Genomic DNA, 14,819 nt, shown 5'->3' with positions numbered 1-14,819 from the left:
TTGTCTTGGAGGTGGCAGGGATGCAGTGAGTGACTCTAAAGCATAAGCAAAGGATCCTGCAAGCAGCAAGAAGACAGTGACACTCAGTATCTTACCTTAACACTCACCCCTGCTCTGAAGGCTTGCTCCAAACCCAAAAAGCTGTTCCCATCCTCAGCCCTTGCTTGCTCCAGGCTGCTAACTCAGAGGAGAAGCAGGGAGGGAAGATGTCCAGATCTAGCTGCTTCTTTGCAGTAAGTAAGTGTTAGTATTCCACTGATATTTATAGTTCCCTGTGGGAGGGGAGGCATTACACACAACTTCCAGTGGGTATTTTCAGAAAGCCACCTGCTCATCACCATTGTGCAGAAACACCGTTGTCCTGCAACAAAAAGTTCGTCAGACGATGAGCTGAAATCTCTGCCACGTCCTGGGGGCAGACATGGGATGTGTGGTGCAGAGGATGGTGAGCAGCCCAGCAAGGGCTGGCACCACATCTGAGCTCAGCCACGTGTGCCAATACGCAGGATGTCACCGTTTGGAGAGCATCACATCAGTCACATTACGGTTCCTGACTTAGTTTCCCTGTTTCCAGATGCAAATTGGGCTATCTGTCCTCACCTGACCCCAGAGAAAGGCAAAACCTTTGTTGCTAGGAGGAACATGGTATGGGAAGAGACTGCTGGGGTAAAGACACCAACAGGGACTGAAGGACAGAGCCAAGGGAGTGACACTGGCTGCAGCCAGGACTCAGAGCAGTGGATGAAGACTTTCTGTGACTCCACGTGGGTTTTGCCACGGGCACATCCCCCCTGCCACTGTGACATTTGCAACGAGGAGTTATTTCACCCAGGAACCTGACACCCCAAGGCTGGGGCTGTCCTCCTCACTGCCAAACCAGCACCCACGTGTGCTAATTTATTCAGCAACTGAGGAAGAGCTGCCAGCACGAAGGGAGCTGCTGAAATCTGCACCCAGGGGTGCAAAGCCCTGAGAAAAGCCATGGAGGAGCCTCACTGCCCAGCCAGGCGCTGCACCATGTCACAGCTGGGGCTCATGGCACAGCCCCACGGACACGGGAGGCTGCAGCCTGGAAGGAAACCCAACAGCAAACGCAACCCAGTGCATCTCCTCTGCACCCAGGAGCAGTGTCCTCATCTTGAGCATGGCATGCACATTTGGAGTGGTGCTGAGGAAAAGCCCAGGGAGGTAATTAGTGAGCCCGAGTGGCAACTCGGGCTTTTAATGTGAAATTTGGGAACTCCTGGCACATATTCAGAGGTAGCAGCAGGCAGACTGGGGAAGTGCCCAGTGCTGCTGGCTCTGGTTTGGACTGCGGCAGGCTTGGGAACACATCCCTCAGTCTCACTCTGGGGGGTTTCACAGCCAATGCAACCTGCAAAGGAAAAGCAATGCTCCAAGAGCATGTCCCACACCACTGGGAAGCCTCCAGAGCTCAGCACTTCACCACCACTTCAGCACACAAGCAGAGATAGAGGCACTGAGACCCCAGGTCTTTCCTGTGTTCCCCATTCCACATCCAGGTGCATGAGGACATCACTTTCACTCACCCAAAACATGGGAGATTTTAGTTCTTCCTACCCAAGAAGAACACCAGCATCTTAGCTGAGGCTCTGGATGACCCCAACCAAAGTAATCTCAGACAATTTTGGTAACTCTAGGGATGTGGGGGCTCCCATTGCATTCATCCCCTCTGCTCTCCCTTCCTCATGCAAAGTGCAGGCTGACACCACTCTCCTCCTGGCTTTCGCTTCAGCAAGTTGATAATCAGTTTGCTGATGGCAGAGTGAACATTAACTGCTTTTCCCTCAGCTACAGACACTCCGTGGTGGGGAGCGGGACCCAGCATCATGCTCAGCTCAGTGCAGTTGGGCACCACGATTACAGGGCCAGACCCACGCAAGGACAGCTCTATGGAAATGGCCTCGAGGTTGCCCTGCAAGGCACAGAGGGTGCAGGCAGCCGAGTGTCAGCTCCTGGCACAGCATCCCTGAGGTTTATGGCAAGTGACACAGGCAGAAGCAGCCGCACGGGGACATCCGAGGACAGTGACATTTAAAAGGCGGCCAGGGGCAAGGCACAGACACTGGAACTCTGTCTGCCTCTGTCTAACCCACATTGAGCATGTACACATCTCCAACCCATCCTCTTTGTTAAACACGATTAGCCCACAGACGGGGCAGGCTGGCACACAGCTCGCAGGCACAGCATGGAGGCCACGTGCCGGCCCCAGCCAGGCAGCACCGTGCATTTCAAGCCTGGTTTCTTGCAAGAGGGAACTATAGGTCGTGACTCTGCCCCTGCATATCCCCAAATGCCTTGTGGCACTGGCTCGCTATGCCACTGAAGTGGACATCCCAAAGGTGCTGTACTTTGGGAACTGAGTTGAGAAGGGAAATCCACATCACTGTCCCTTAGGAGAACAGCTCAATACTTATTAGCCACCAGAGAAACCATGCAGAGCACCTCAAAGATACCCAAGCATGGGAAAAGCTCCACTTGGAGCTCACTCCAAATAACAGCACGGCTTCCTCCAAAGATCCTAAAGTCTGAAGAAGATGGGGAAGAATAAATCAGGCTTTGTGAACGTCACCAGCTCTCAGCAGAGCCCTGAGAGCTTTGCCCAGCTCCTCTCACTCACTTCTTGCTCTGTGTTAACCAGTACTCCCCACCCCAGCTAACAATCTCCAAGTATCCCATCAGGGACAGAGGTGTCATAGGCAGCTGGCCCCTTGAATGACCCCAGGGAGGCAGAAGATGATGGGGCACTTCGGGGGCATCAAGGAAGAAGCGAATGTGCTCCAACTTATGCCAACTCCATGCCCAGCCAAGAAGTGGGAAAGTTTTCCCAGTGGTCCCAGCACCTATCCTGCCTGGCATGGTCCCAGTGCCTTTGTCCTCAGCCTTCTGCACCAGCACCTGGTGTGGTGGAGCTCAGCACAGAGCTCTATGAGCAAAGAGTGGGGAACTGAAAAGAAGCACAGGCTTAAAATTGAGAGAACTAACGTGAAATTGCTCCAGAAACCATGGGGACTGCCGTGGTTCGCACTGGGGCTCTCCTCCGTGCCAACAGAGCTCACATCTGAGCTTTTATTGTCACAAAAAAAGAAGCACTGAGCATTAGTTCAGCTCAATTTCCAACTCACTCCCTCTTAAAATGTCAGCTCTGTGCAGCTAAGCTAACACCGTGAGATTGGCATCCTTGCCAGTGAGCCCTGGGGCAGCCCGGGTGTACGTCCACCACACAGAGCCCTGCAAGGACAGCCCCACACCCATGCCCCCGTCCTGTCACCATGTCTCAAGCTGTGCCTGGGTCACCTACAAAGGCTGCAGTGGCAGTGGCCCCAGCCATGCCATCATCATTTCCTTCCATCACCTCAAATTGAGTCGGTTTCCACACTGGTCCCTCTGTCTGAGGAAGGCTCCTGTGGGCATTCAAAACGTGGAGGTCAGGAAACCTTAAAAACCTTGAAGGAGGGATGAGGGGATGAGGAATCCAAGGTTGTGTGCCTTCTCTATTCAACACGAGCAGCACAGTAAAGCTTTGAGTAAATCCTTGCTTGCTGCAGCCTGGGACCTTGCTGCTCTGCTGTCATTGCTGTGCTTTCCATTGCATTTCACCATCATAACACAAAGGGTACGAGGGGAGGAGCGTGCAGGCATCTGGCCAACACAGCGAGGTAGGGAGCAGCACCCCAGGAGCCCTGCAAGGATCAGAAATGTCATTCTCTTCAGTCTCTTTCTACAGGCAAACCAAGCACAGCAGCTAAGATGCTTTTTAATGAGTTTAATTACCACATTTGCAGGCAGCTTTAAGCTTCTGTCTTCTTTATAGCACAGATTTGGATCCCAGACATCCTACAGTGCCCAGCTCCTGCAGATGTTGTCCAAGTGGAGCCAGCCACTCCTGCCCAGCTCCATCAGCAATGGCCTAGGGCTAGTTCATCCCAAAACAGTCCATCCCCAGCACCTATGTGACCACTGCAGTGCCAGTGCTGCAATGCTGTAGTCCCTCCAGGCAAGACAGGGGAAAACATAACATGCCAGAGGTTGGGATGCTCATCCGAGCAGAAGAGGCTCCAGCACCATGCCCTGCTCCGACCTTTCCAGGCTCAGATGTTCCCTGCAGCCATCAGCCCACCTGAGATGACCTTCACCTACTGTGCGATGTGGGGACATCAGACATGCAATGCTCAGGATGTGCACACCAACAGACTGAGCTCCCTTGAACTTGTCTGCACAAGGAAACACATCAATTCATCTTATCTAATTTTGGAAGGGGCTCGGGTTGGACAGCTGTAAGCCTTTCCCTGCTGTCACACAGTGAATCAAGGCCATCTTGTTAGAAGTGAATCCTGCTGCTGTGTTTCACCTTGCTAACAGCCACATCAGGACCTTTGCCAAGCCTGAGGGATGGATAAAATCTTCCAGAGACATTAAGGAATCTAGTCCCTGAGTCCTAAGAAGTGAATATCATCACGGATTGGGTCTCCCCATCCCCTATGCCCTATGTGAAGCATATGGTCATCCTCTAGCTCCATATGCTCCGAGGAACCCAAAGTAAGACAAGAGGGCTTCTGGGTCAATCTTGGTCTTGTGGAGGGGAGCAGATGGGTTTTCTGGTGGGACTGACATTATGAAAACCAATTACACATGAAGACATCCCCAACAGACTATGATGTGCTCTGGCCCAGGGCCCAAGTCATCTTGGGTTTGGATTTTAATTAGGCCCGTTTTGGGTATCTGTTCTCTACTTCCCTCCAGATAATGATTTAATTATTACAGGCATGTCTTCAAATTAGCAGCTTCCTCAGTGGATTATTCAGCTGGGATCTCCTCAATTACAGTGCCCATCTCACTGCCATTAAAAAAAAAGAGGCAGGAAAACACAACAGAAAACCAAAACTTCCTGGAAAGAGAAACCACACAAGCACCCACCCGCTAAGTAGGGGCCATTGTCAAACCTTTCTCCTTCTTTTATCCATATCTCACAGTGGATTAGGAAGCCCAGCTCCAAAATGCATGCTGAGTGCCTGCATGATGCAAGATCATGGCTGCTGGTGTCCTGTCACCAAGCCCTGTTACCCAGCAGACCACAAGCAGGGGGAGAACCCAAGGGTGAGAAGGAGAAAGTGACAGACTGTAAGAGAGGACTCCAAACTGCCTCTTTCTATTGGGATGCCGTGTCTCCTGATTCCCCAAGGAGAAGTGAGCTAGGGGGACAATGAGGACTCCATTTGTTGCCCACATTGGAGCCTCCCAGACAGCTCCCTGTTGGGAATCACTACAGGGGCAAGGGGAAGATGGGAGATGGAGGGAGCAGGCAGAAGATAAGCATGAGTCCTGACAGCAAGCCAGACCTCCTCCTTGAGGAGTGGGACCAGGAAGGGGCCATGCCATCCCCATCACTTGATGTGAAGCTTCAGCCACACCATGAGCTGTTGACTGCAGGAGCTGCAGGATTTCCTTTGCTGGTAGTGCTGTGCCTCCCATGCTACAGTCAGGGAAGCGGATTTTGCAGCAGTCGCTGGAGAAGCACTGCTGCCTCTCTCTGCTGCAATGGGAGCTGGGGCCACAGTGGGAAATCTCTGCTGGCTCCTCTGTCACTGCAGCTCACTACACAGCAGCTTAAACCAGCTGCAGCTCCTGCTGCTGCAAGAAGAGCCCTTGAGCACAGCCACACAAGAGTCTACATCTGAAAACGCAGCCTAGGTCTCCCAAAACAAGCCTAATGCCTTATTTGTGAGGCTAGAGCAGCCCTCCTGCTCTGGTTCCTTGCCTGAACACACAGAAGGCAGCTGGGCAGCAAAACAGCTGGAGGGTGCAGCCTGCTTCCCTGCTAACGGGGTTGGGGCACAAAGCCCAGGCATTGCCTTGTCTGGTCACCTCTCCAGTGGTTACAGGCCAGGGAGAGTTCTGAGCTCTCCATCCCATTGGATTTGCTATGAGGCCATCATGCTTGATAGTGAGTGGGGTGAGAGAAAAGGCTGTGCCAACACAAGCCCTTTTGTTTCATTTCCTTGAGAAACTGGGCTAAAGAAGATGGGAGTGGAAGTGACACAAAAGAGAAAAAGAGGATATTCATTAACCCGATAAAGCCTCCTGGAATATGATAACAGCAGCAATAACAGACACCTCCCCTCTGGCTGAGGACAAAGAAAGGCTTCCTAGTTATGAAGAACAGGAAGAAAATTGGAGTGGAAGAAAGGAAATGATGTCTGAAATGTCAGATGTTATTAAAAAGCCTTTATCTAGGGAGAAATGGTGAGTGATGAGTACAGGGATACGGTGGGAAGCTGAACAGCTGCAGAACAAGTGGGATGGGGAGGATGCATCCAAGCAGGGCCCTGCTGGCCCGACACAGTGCCTATGGCAGAGGGCCAACTTCTGGAGGCACACGTGGGGCTATGCAGTGAGGAGGGGAGGGCAGCAGCCATGGGGAGCCCCATCGCAGCCTCGATCTCGACCGAGAGCTGTGGTGAAAGCCTCTGTGCTTTGAGGCATCCCGTGCAGCATCACCGGCCCTGCTCCCTGCCACCCCAGGCCGTGCCACCTCCATAACGTAATGTGACATCCCTGCTCTGCACGTGGATGCTACCTCGCTTACTCAGGGCACCATCAGACCCCCAGGTGCTGTCCTACCACCACAGGAGCTGAGCTGCAGCACACACAGCCAGGCAGAGCCTCAGCCAGTGCCTGCACCAGGTGAGCGTGGCCTGATGTGGCCCCGGCTTTTCAGGCTGATGTCCAGGGAGAGGAGAGGAGCGTGTGGGCTGGATCAGTGTCACGCAGCATTGCGGGCTCTCCGGCTTCCACAGCAGAGTGAAGGCAGCTCCAGTCCAGCCCAGGAGGCTCAGCCAGAGCTGCTCTGCTCTGGTTCTTCCAACACAGACACAGAGTCCCTCTCCTGCTCGTGCTGCTGAGATGAGCTGGCCCTCCCCAGCCTCTTCGGCGCCTTGCAGGCAGTGAAGCGAGGAGATCTGCAGGCAGGAGTGGCTCAGCCTCCCTGCTGCAGCCTCCCTGCTTGGCACAGCTCTCTGCTGCTTCCCTGTGAGCTGTGTTTGTGGGTAACACCACTAAGGGAAGACCCTGACACGAACAAAGCCAGCTCCCACCCAGCGAGTGCTGGAAGCAGGCACATGCACACTGAGCCTTGCCTCGACTCTGCTTGAATACACATGCAATATGGTCAGAGCTGCTCTGAATCTGACAGCATTCACTTTTTGGAAAAGAACAAGCAGCAGCAGCCAAACTGCATGCGTCTCCCTGTCAGGGGAAGGTCGGGGCAGGCAGGGTGCTGGGAGCTGCGGCTGCATGTGGGATGGACACTTTTGAACTCAGACATCATCTACAGAGCACGACACGGAGACAGCAAAGCTGTCATAGCGGCCACGGTCATCTCAGCATCCTCCCAGCACTGCCAGTCTGCACCAGCTGCAGCCTGCTCTGGGTACCAGTGTCACCAGCACTCATCCTGTGCCCACGAGTCCTCCCATGTGTGTCACAGCATGCTTGAAAGCTGCATCTTGCAGAGGATCAGCCTCAACCCATGCTGATGGGGGAGCGGGGCAGAGGGAGACCACAGACCACCTGAGCACGATCTGCAGCACCGCATACTCTGGGGAGGAGAGGCTGAGGCAAACCCCACACGTGTGCCATAGCTGCTGCTTGATGGAGAGAGATTTCTCTTTCCTCCTCCCCTGCATCAAAACTTGGATGATAATCACTGGATTGTTGCCATCACTTTGGGGCTGCCATATTAAAAATAAAAAATAAAAGAAGAGGTTTTCAGTTGATCATCTGCTTGTGGTTAATTTAGTTACAAGAGTTTTGCAGTGATCATTTTTGGAGATGGCAATCAGAGCATCTCTGCAAACAGAAATGGCTATCGTTCTGCATCTCCTTTGTGTTTACATGCATATAAGGAAAATTTTGTCTCTTAAAATGAAGCTGAACCAAGCCCCAGCATTGCTGATCACTGCACGGCTCCTCATGAACGCTGGTGTCGCTTTCAAATCACACGTCGTCAATAAATCTAATTCTAACTGCCCTGCAGCAAATGGCATCAGCCTGCACTTTGAGATCTCTCCCACACGTACTCCACTGCCTAAAAATACCAGTGCTTTAATTCTCAAATGACTTGGCTACCATACAGCCACCTTTTTTATTTTCTATTTATTTTTTAACATTGCTGCATGGCTCGGTACAGGACATCCGCTATGCTACAAAGGGTGAAATTCTGCTCTGAGATCTGGTGTTTAAATAATGCAACAGCTCTGTCAATCTTCAGGGCAAATGAACGTTCACTACCTTTGTTCTGCATGCTGTGAGGTGTCTTACTTGGGGGTGTTTAGGGAAGCAGGGACCAGGAGGGGAAACTCAGCCCTGACGTCGTACCTCTGCCAAAACACAACTCAAAACTCAACCCATTGCCAAAGAAATGGACCCTCAGTGGTTGTCAAAGAAAAACCAATTCAATTATTGCTGGTGACTGTTGCAGGCATGCTGGCAGAAGCCAGTCAGGACTGTTTCTGCCTCAGGACAGGGCACATGTGGAGCTCAGACAGGCAACATGGGCAAAGCAAACCCTTTCTGGACCTGGGTTGGAAGGAAAGATGAGCCCACGGGTCAGGAGAGCTTACTGTAAAACACAGGGTTAAGATAAGCTGTGTTGTTGTTCAGTGATAGGGGACCATAGAGCTCTTGCTCTGCCCTCAGCATCCCAAAGACATCCAGCACAATACTGCCAGTGAGGAGCAAAGACAGCAACTGTTCCCAGGCAGATGGGAATCTCCAGGACTTCCACCCATCAGTTCTTCAACACAGCCAGCTCCTTCAAGTGGGAAAGCAGTCCCCAACATTCTGTCTGCCATGGGTCCTCGAGGGCTTTTAGGTTTACACAATGTGCTACCCAACCCAAGATACAGGGCAAACCCACAACCTGGCCAGGTTCTCCCACGGATGGTGCTAGGATTTCGAGGCATGATGCTTCAATTCACCTCAGGGATGTTGGGTTTGGACCTGTCCTCCACAGACAGCAGAGCACAGACCTCGTGCCTGGCTGGGGGGCTCTGGCTGCTTTGAACTCCGTGGGAGGCTCACAGCACACTGAGCCATGCAGCTCGCCCCCAGAATGAGAATGTCATCTCACAACCTCACCTGGAGAAATCACACTCTTACAAAGTACTCATGTGCATGTGGGACAGCTTGGGACCAGAATAACTTCCTCTCCTGGCTGATCAATGTGTAAATAAATCTGCCACAGCCAAAAATAACCTCTGGACCTTTTATCACTCCTTCCTGCAATATGCTTGAGGGGGGGAAGCTAGAAAGAGGCTGAGATCTGGTTAGTGAGTACAGCTGCCAGGCACTGGATTACTGGGAAGATTAACTGGATGTTTGAGGGTGTAAACTTTGCACGAGTCCATCTTTCTCCTCACTGTCTGCAACCCCTGGCACTAAAAGTTCTTGGACAGGGAATAGTACCAGGCACCACCAGGAAGATTAAGGGCTTCGGATCAGGTTTATGACACATGTTAATGCCTTGGCAAGGCTATAAACACCCTTCCTGATTTTGGAAGCCAGAAGGGCCAGGCTTTGGCAGGAGAGGCTCCATCCCAGGATGCAGCATGCACACAAGGCTCCTGAAGAGGTAAGCAATGGGGGAGGAGTACGGCTGAGCATCATCCCTTTCCTACAGTCCCACCACCCAGTGCCCAGTCCAGCCATTGCCTCTTGGCTACTGATCCCTCTGGGTACCACAGCGCATATATTCTGCCCAGCATGTTATCCACATCTCAAATGATGCTAGCAGGAGAGGTAAAACCCATCAATAATTATGAAGACAATTCATTTCTACTGAGAAGGGAGTGAAAAGGAAAGCTTTAAAACAGCAGCACGCGTGGCAGATGATCAGCAATGGGGGACAAATCCCTTCTCCCCCAGGCTGTCCCACAGTGCCCTGGCCACTGCTCCTCTCTCCTGGATGCTGAATGCCAAGAGCATCCCTTCCTGCCGCATGCTCCCATTGAAAGAAACCAGCTGCAGGCTGCTGAGGAGGTTGCAGAGGAGGGAGGCACCACATCAGGCAGCAAAACGCCCTGGGAACTGCCCTCTCCTGGAAATCATTTGCAATGGGCAGTAGGATGAGGAAAAAGAGCTCTCATTTGTCGCTTGTTTTCTTCTTTTTTTTTAATGCAATTAAAGGCAGCCACCCAGCCATTACATCCTTACGCCTGCTAAGAGAAGCGTGGAAGAAATTGAAAAATGGGAGCTGAAAAAATCTGCATTTCAGACAAATTCCAGCCTTGTCAGTCCTGCAGGATTACTGCACTGGAGACAGCGACCTGTGAGCTGATTTAAAACACCAGGATGCAGATTTGGGAAAGAGAAGGTGACTTCGAAGAGATACAGTCAGGCCCTTTGGAGAAGTTTTGGCACCCAGCTCCAGGATGCCTCCACCTGTGGGACGGAAACCACTGCACTGTGGTGTAGCATAGGGGCAGGAGGGGATGTTCCCAGCACAGCTTTGCACAAAAATGACAGAGAGAGACGAAAACCCACTTCATTCCTTAGGGTGTCCTCATCATGCAACCTAAACTGATGGTTTTACAGAGTTCCTACAAGCATTTCAACCTGCTTGACCACAGCACAAACAAAATTAGAATCCAATGTCAGCACAACTTCTCTAATAGTAAAGGGCTCTGGATCATTTCACTACTTCTGCTCAAGACCTTTCCCTACGAGCTGCAGTTGTTTCCTGTCATTTGTGCCTGCCTCCCAAATGCCATCTCATGGGAGAACACCCAAATGCCAGCTTGTGGGAGTGCACTGTGCACCCACATGCACACACATCTCAGAGCCTTTTGGCATCGTTTGCTCAGAGCAGCTTTTTTGTGCACCCAAAGTGCCCAAGCACATCCCTCAAGAGCCTGGCCAAGCCTTGGAGCTTGGAGCCATCACCCTTGGCTGCAGCCGAGTGTTGCACCTATGTTTGGCATGTCAATTCTCACACAAAGCATCTGTAAGCTGGGGGTTGTTGCTGCATTTAAAACAACTCTTGGGAGAAAAGATACGTAAAGGATCTAACCTCCTGCAGCTGTCATCTGGACAACCTGAGGGCCAGGCAGAAAGGGACTGCTGGAAGTCTGCTGGAAGGGACACAGGCTGCACTGAAGTCAGAGTCATCCTTGCACCTGAGCATCACTAGGCTCCAGCACCTGCTCTTGCAGATCCCTGACAAATCTCCAGGAAGACCCTGGACATCAGTCCCACCTCCCAGCCATCCCCCTCCAGAGATGACCACAGGGACGTATGTGTTGCAGCATGATGATCATCAAGAGCAGAGATACCCATGAGTCCCACCAGAGCTCTGGAGCCTAAAAGACATCAGCTTTCCATCTCTACAGGCAGCACAAGCGAGAAGCTCCTGAACCACACACAGGCACAATCCTCCGGGTACCAAACTCCAGCTGACATCTTGCTTCTGTACCAGCTCGCAGTGCAGTGCCATCGTGTCAAACCCACCAGGAGAACCTCATTCTGCATATAAGCAGATGGTGGAAAATAAGCTTAAGCAAATATTTTGCCAGTACCTACTTGGCCAAAACTGGGGCGTCCCCAGAAGGTTTTGCACAGCTTTAACAAAACCTATCTTCCTAAGCCAATTGCGGTTATAATGATGCAATTTGGGGGATAAACGAGGCCCTGAAGGGTTGATGTTATTCAGGAGGAAATCACAGTGTCTGGAGGCAGCTTGCCACGTACTACTGAGATGGCATCGGCTGACAGGAGGATAAGAACCAGTGAAAGCACAGCTGGAGACAGCCAGGCTGGCTGGATGCTCACTGGGCTGATCCAGCCCCAGGCTCAGTGAACATCCACCCAGTGCTGAGCTCAGGACCATCTCTATGAGCTTCCCCATGAGCTGGTCCAGCCCCAAGCTCAGTGCTGGGTGTATTCTTGAGGGCTGATTCAGACCTGAGTGAATGCTTGCAGGCTGGAGACAACACTGAGGGAGGGAGGAGGACACAGCACAGGGAAATCAGAGCAGAAGGCCACAGGTAAGTACTGATCTCACCAGGATGTCCACCTATAAGGTAGGAAAATGGGGGCCAGGGCTGCAAAGGGACAGCTTTAGACGACAGTGGGGTGCTGCTTGAAGCATAAGGCAGCTGGAAAAGTGGAGAACCCCTCCTCTGCACTCTGGGGTTACAGGAATTGCTGCCCCCCAAAATCCTGCAGCAGTGGGGGAGATCTGGCTGCCTCTTCACTCCTCCTGCCCACACATTCAGTGGGGATCAGCTATGCCCCCCCAGTTATGGGGGCACAGCAATCCCTGGGCTCAGATTCCTGGCATATGGGCGATGCCAAGTGAAGAGCAGACCCCGAGGGTGAGGATGACACCCCCAGACTCAGACTCTACCCAAGGGAAACAGGGATGCTCAGCCCAACCCTGACTCACAGACTCCTTCCAAGCAGCAATGGGGTCGGACAAAGCTCCTTCAGCCGCAGCACCCTCTCCCGCACGGCCCTTGGGGGCAGCGCATCCCCACCTGCCACAGCAAGGCAGAGCATCCCCAGCCCAACCCGAACGGGGGTGACAACGGGGAGCAAAGCCCGGCCGGCCCAGCCACGGAGGGCGGATGGTTGCAGAGCATCCCTCGGGGTGACAAAACGAGAAGAGCTCCCCCGGGCAGCCCCACCTGGTGGAGGATGCAGAACCGGTGCTGAGCATCCCCAGCCCGGCCCCGCCGAAAGCTGAGCATCCCCCGGGGCGGCGTGGGCCCGACCCCGCCCGCACTCACCGAGCGCCGAAGTCGCTGGAAGCCGCCGCCGCCGCCGCTGCCTCCCGCCGCCCGCCCCGCCCCTGCGTCGCCGTCCCCTCCTGGCCACACCTCCTCCTGCCCCACCCTGCCATGGCCACACCCCTACCTCATGTGCTGGGGGTCGGGGCAGGATGCTTGGGGGGCAGGATTAACCCTGAGGGGGCAGAAAACTCGATTGTGGGGCAGGAACTTCCATGGGCAAGAATCTTCTTGAGGGGGCAGGTAACTTCCTTGGGGAGCAGGAACTTTCTTGGTGGTAGCAGCTCCTGTAGCGGGAAGGACCTGCCCAGAAGCCTCATCCATCCCTACGGGGAGCGAGACAGGAGCAGACTCAGGCTGTGGGGTGCCACCTCGTGACGGACAGCCGAGCCCTGCGTGCTCCTTTCCCCGCCCTTACCCCGCCAGTCCAGGAGCGAAGAAAGGGTAACGCACCCCAGCACTGTGCCCAACAAACACAGAGCATGTAGGCTTCATCAGCAGTAAGCAATTAATCTGGGGCTTCTTAAACCACAGGTTGCTGCTTCAACCCTTGCACAGCTTTCAGCATCCTCTGGGATGGACCTGGACCATCACGAGGAGCCCTCAGCGATGCAGCATGATGGTATCACTGCAGTCCTGTGTCTCACCGGGCTCATGCAGGGACATGGAGCTCATTCTGCAGTACTGTTTGCTGGAGGACTTTGGGGAGGTCTCAGAAGATAAATGCCACCGATGTTATCAACCTGCTGGAGGAGAGACTGTGCTGGCCACACTTGGAAACAGCCATCTTCGCATAGGTCTTGTCCTGTGCTGGTAAAACTTCCTCTATTTCCCATGTTCCAGAGTTAGATAAGAAGATCTCTTAAAAAGCAATACTGTGATATAGTTCTCAAATAGCAATGATGATTCTCATGGTCTAAGGAAGATATTTTCAAGTACCTAAGCAACCAAGGAGGCATGTAGAGCTATTAGTGTCAGGATCTGGTTGCATTAATTGCTGATCTCTTTAATTCACATCAGTTGTTTCAAACCTAGATGAATACAATTAAAAATACCATTTGTCTCAAGGATTGACCTTTCTTGTCCAGGACAGTCAAAACTCCTCTCAATTGTTGATAAAATACTCTTACTATTTTAAGAAACGCTTGGGAGGAAGAAATGCACTGGGAGTTGTGCAGTGTCCACTGGGACGGTGCTGAGGGTGCTGGGGCCAGGACTGAGCTTGTGCCTTTCCTCCAAAGTCTGTGCTGCAGGACAGCCATGTAAATGCAGGGTAGGAAGTGTGTGTGGACCCCCAGCATCACTGCTTGGGCAGCCAGTGATGTCCAACAGGAATCTCACCTGCGTGGTGGGGGGACTCTGGTGCTGGGGGGCACAGCAGAGCTAGTGGTGGTAGGGCAGGGGGCTCATAGACCCATGGTTCTGGGGCATCCCACAGTGCCAGGGGGCTGTGGGCAGAAGGGACTGGTTACTGAGGGCCAGTTACTCCAGAAGCCCTTGTTACTGGGAGGACCTGTTACTTCAGATGTTCCCATTACTGGGAGGATGTTATTCTTCAGGATCTCATTAATGGGAGGGCTGGAAGGCCAGTTACCTCAGGTCACTATTACAGGGAGCCTTAAGGGGGCCATTACCCCAGAGGCCCTGGGAGCACCAGTGGAACAGGTTACCCCTGAGCCCCTCGTTCCTGGGTGGGCTGGGGGCCTCACAGATCCTCACACCTGGAGGCCAGTTACCTCAGAAGTCGTTACTGGGAGCACTGGAGAGACGACAGTTACCCCAGAGACCGTCACTCCTGGATGGACTGGGAAGACGTTCCCTCAGAGACCCCATTACTGCGGTGAATGGGGGGAATTTACCTCAGAGGTCCCCGTACCTCACAAATGGGGCAGTTACCTCAGAATCTCCCTGACTGGGAGCACTGGGGCGGACCAGTTCCCCGCGGGCATAACTACTGGGAGCACTGGGAACAAGGGGGGGGGGGGGGGGTCGTGAGAATGAAATCAGTGCGCG

This window comes from Cyrtonyx montezumae, unplaced genomic scaffold, assembly GCF_038088225.1.
Source record: "Cyrtonyx montezumae isolate F1298 unplaced genomic scaffold, pur_monq_1.0 scaffold_45, whole genome shotgun sequence".
NCBI lineage: Eukaryota > Metazoa > Chordata > Aves > Galliformes > Odontophoridae > Cyrtonyx > Cyrtonyx montezumae.
The sequence above is the reverse complement of the archived record's forward strand: the minus strand, read 5'-3'. Positions refer to the sequence as shown.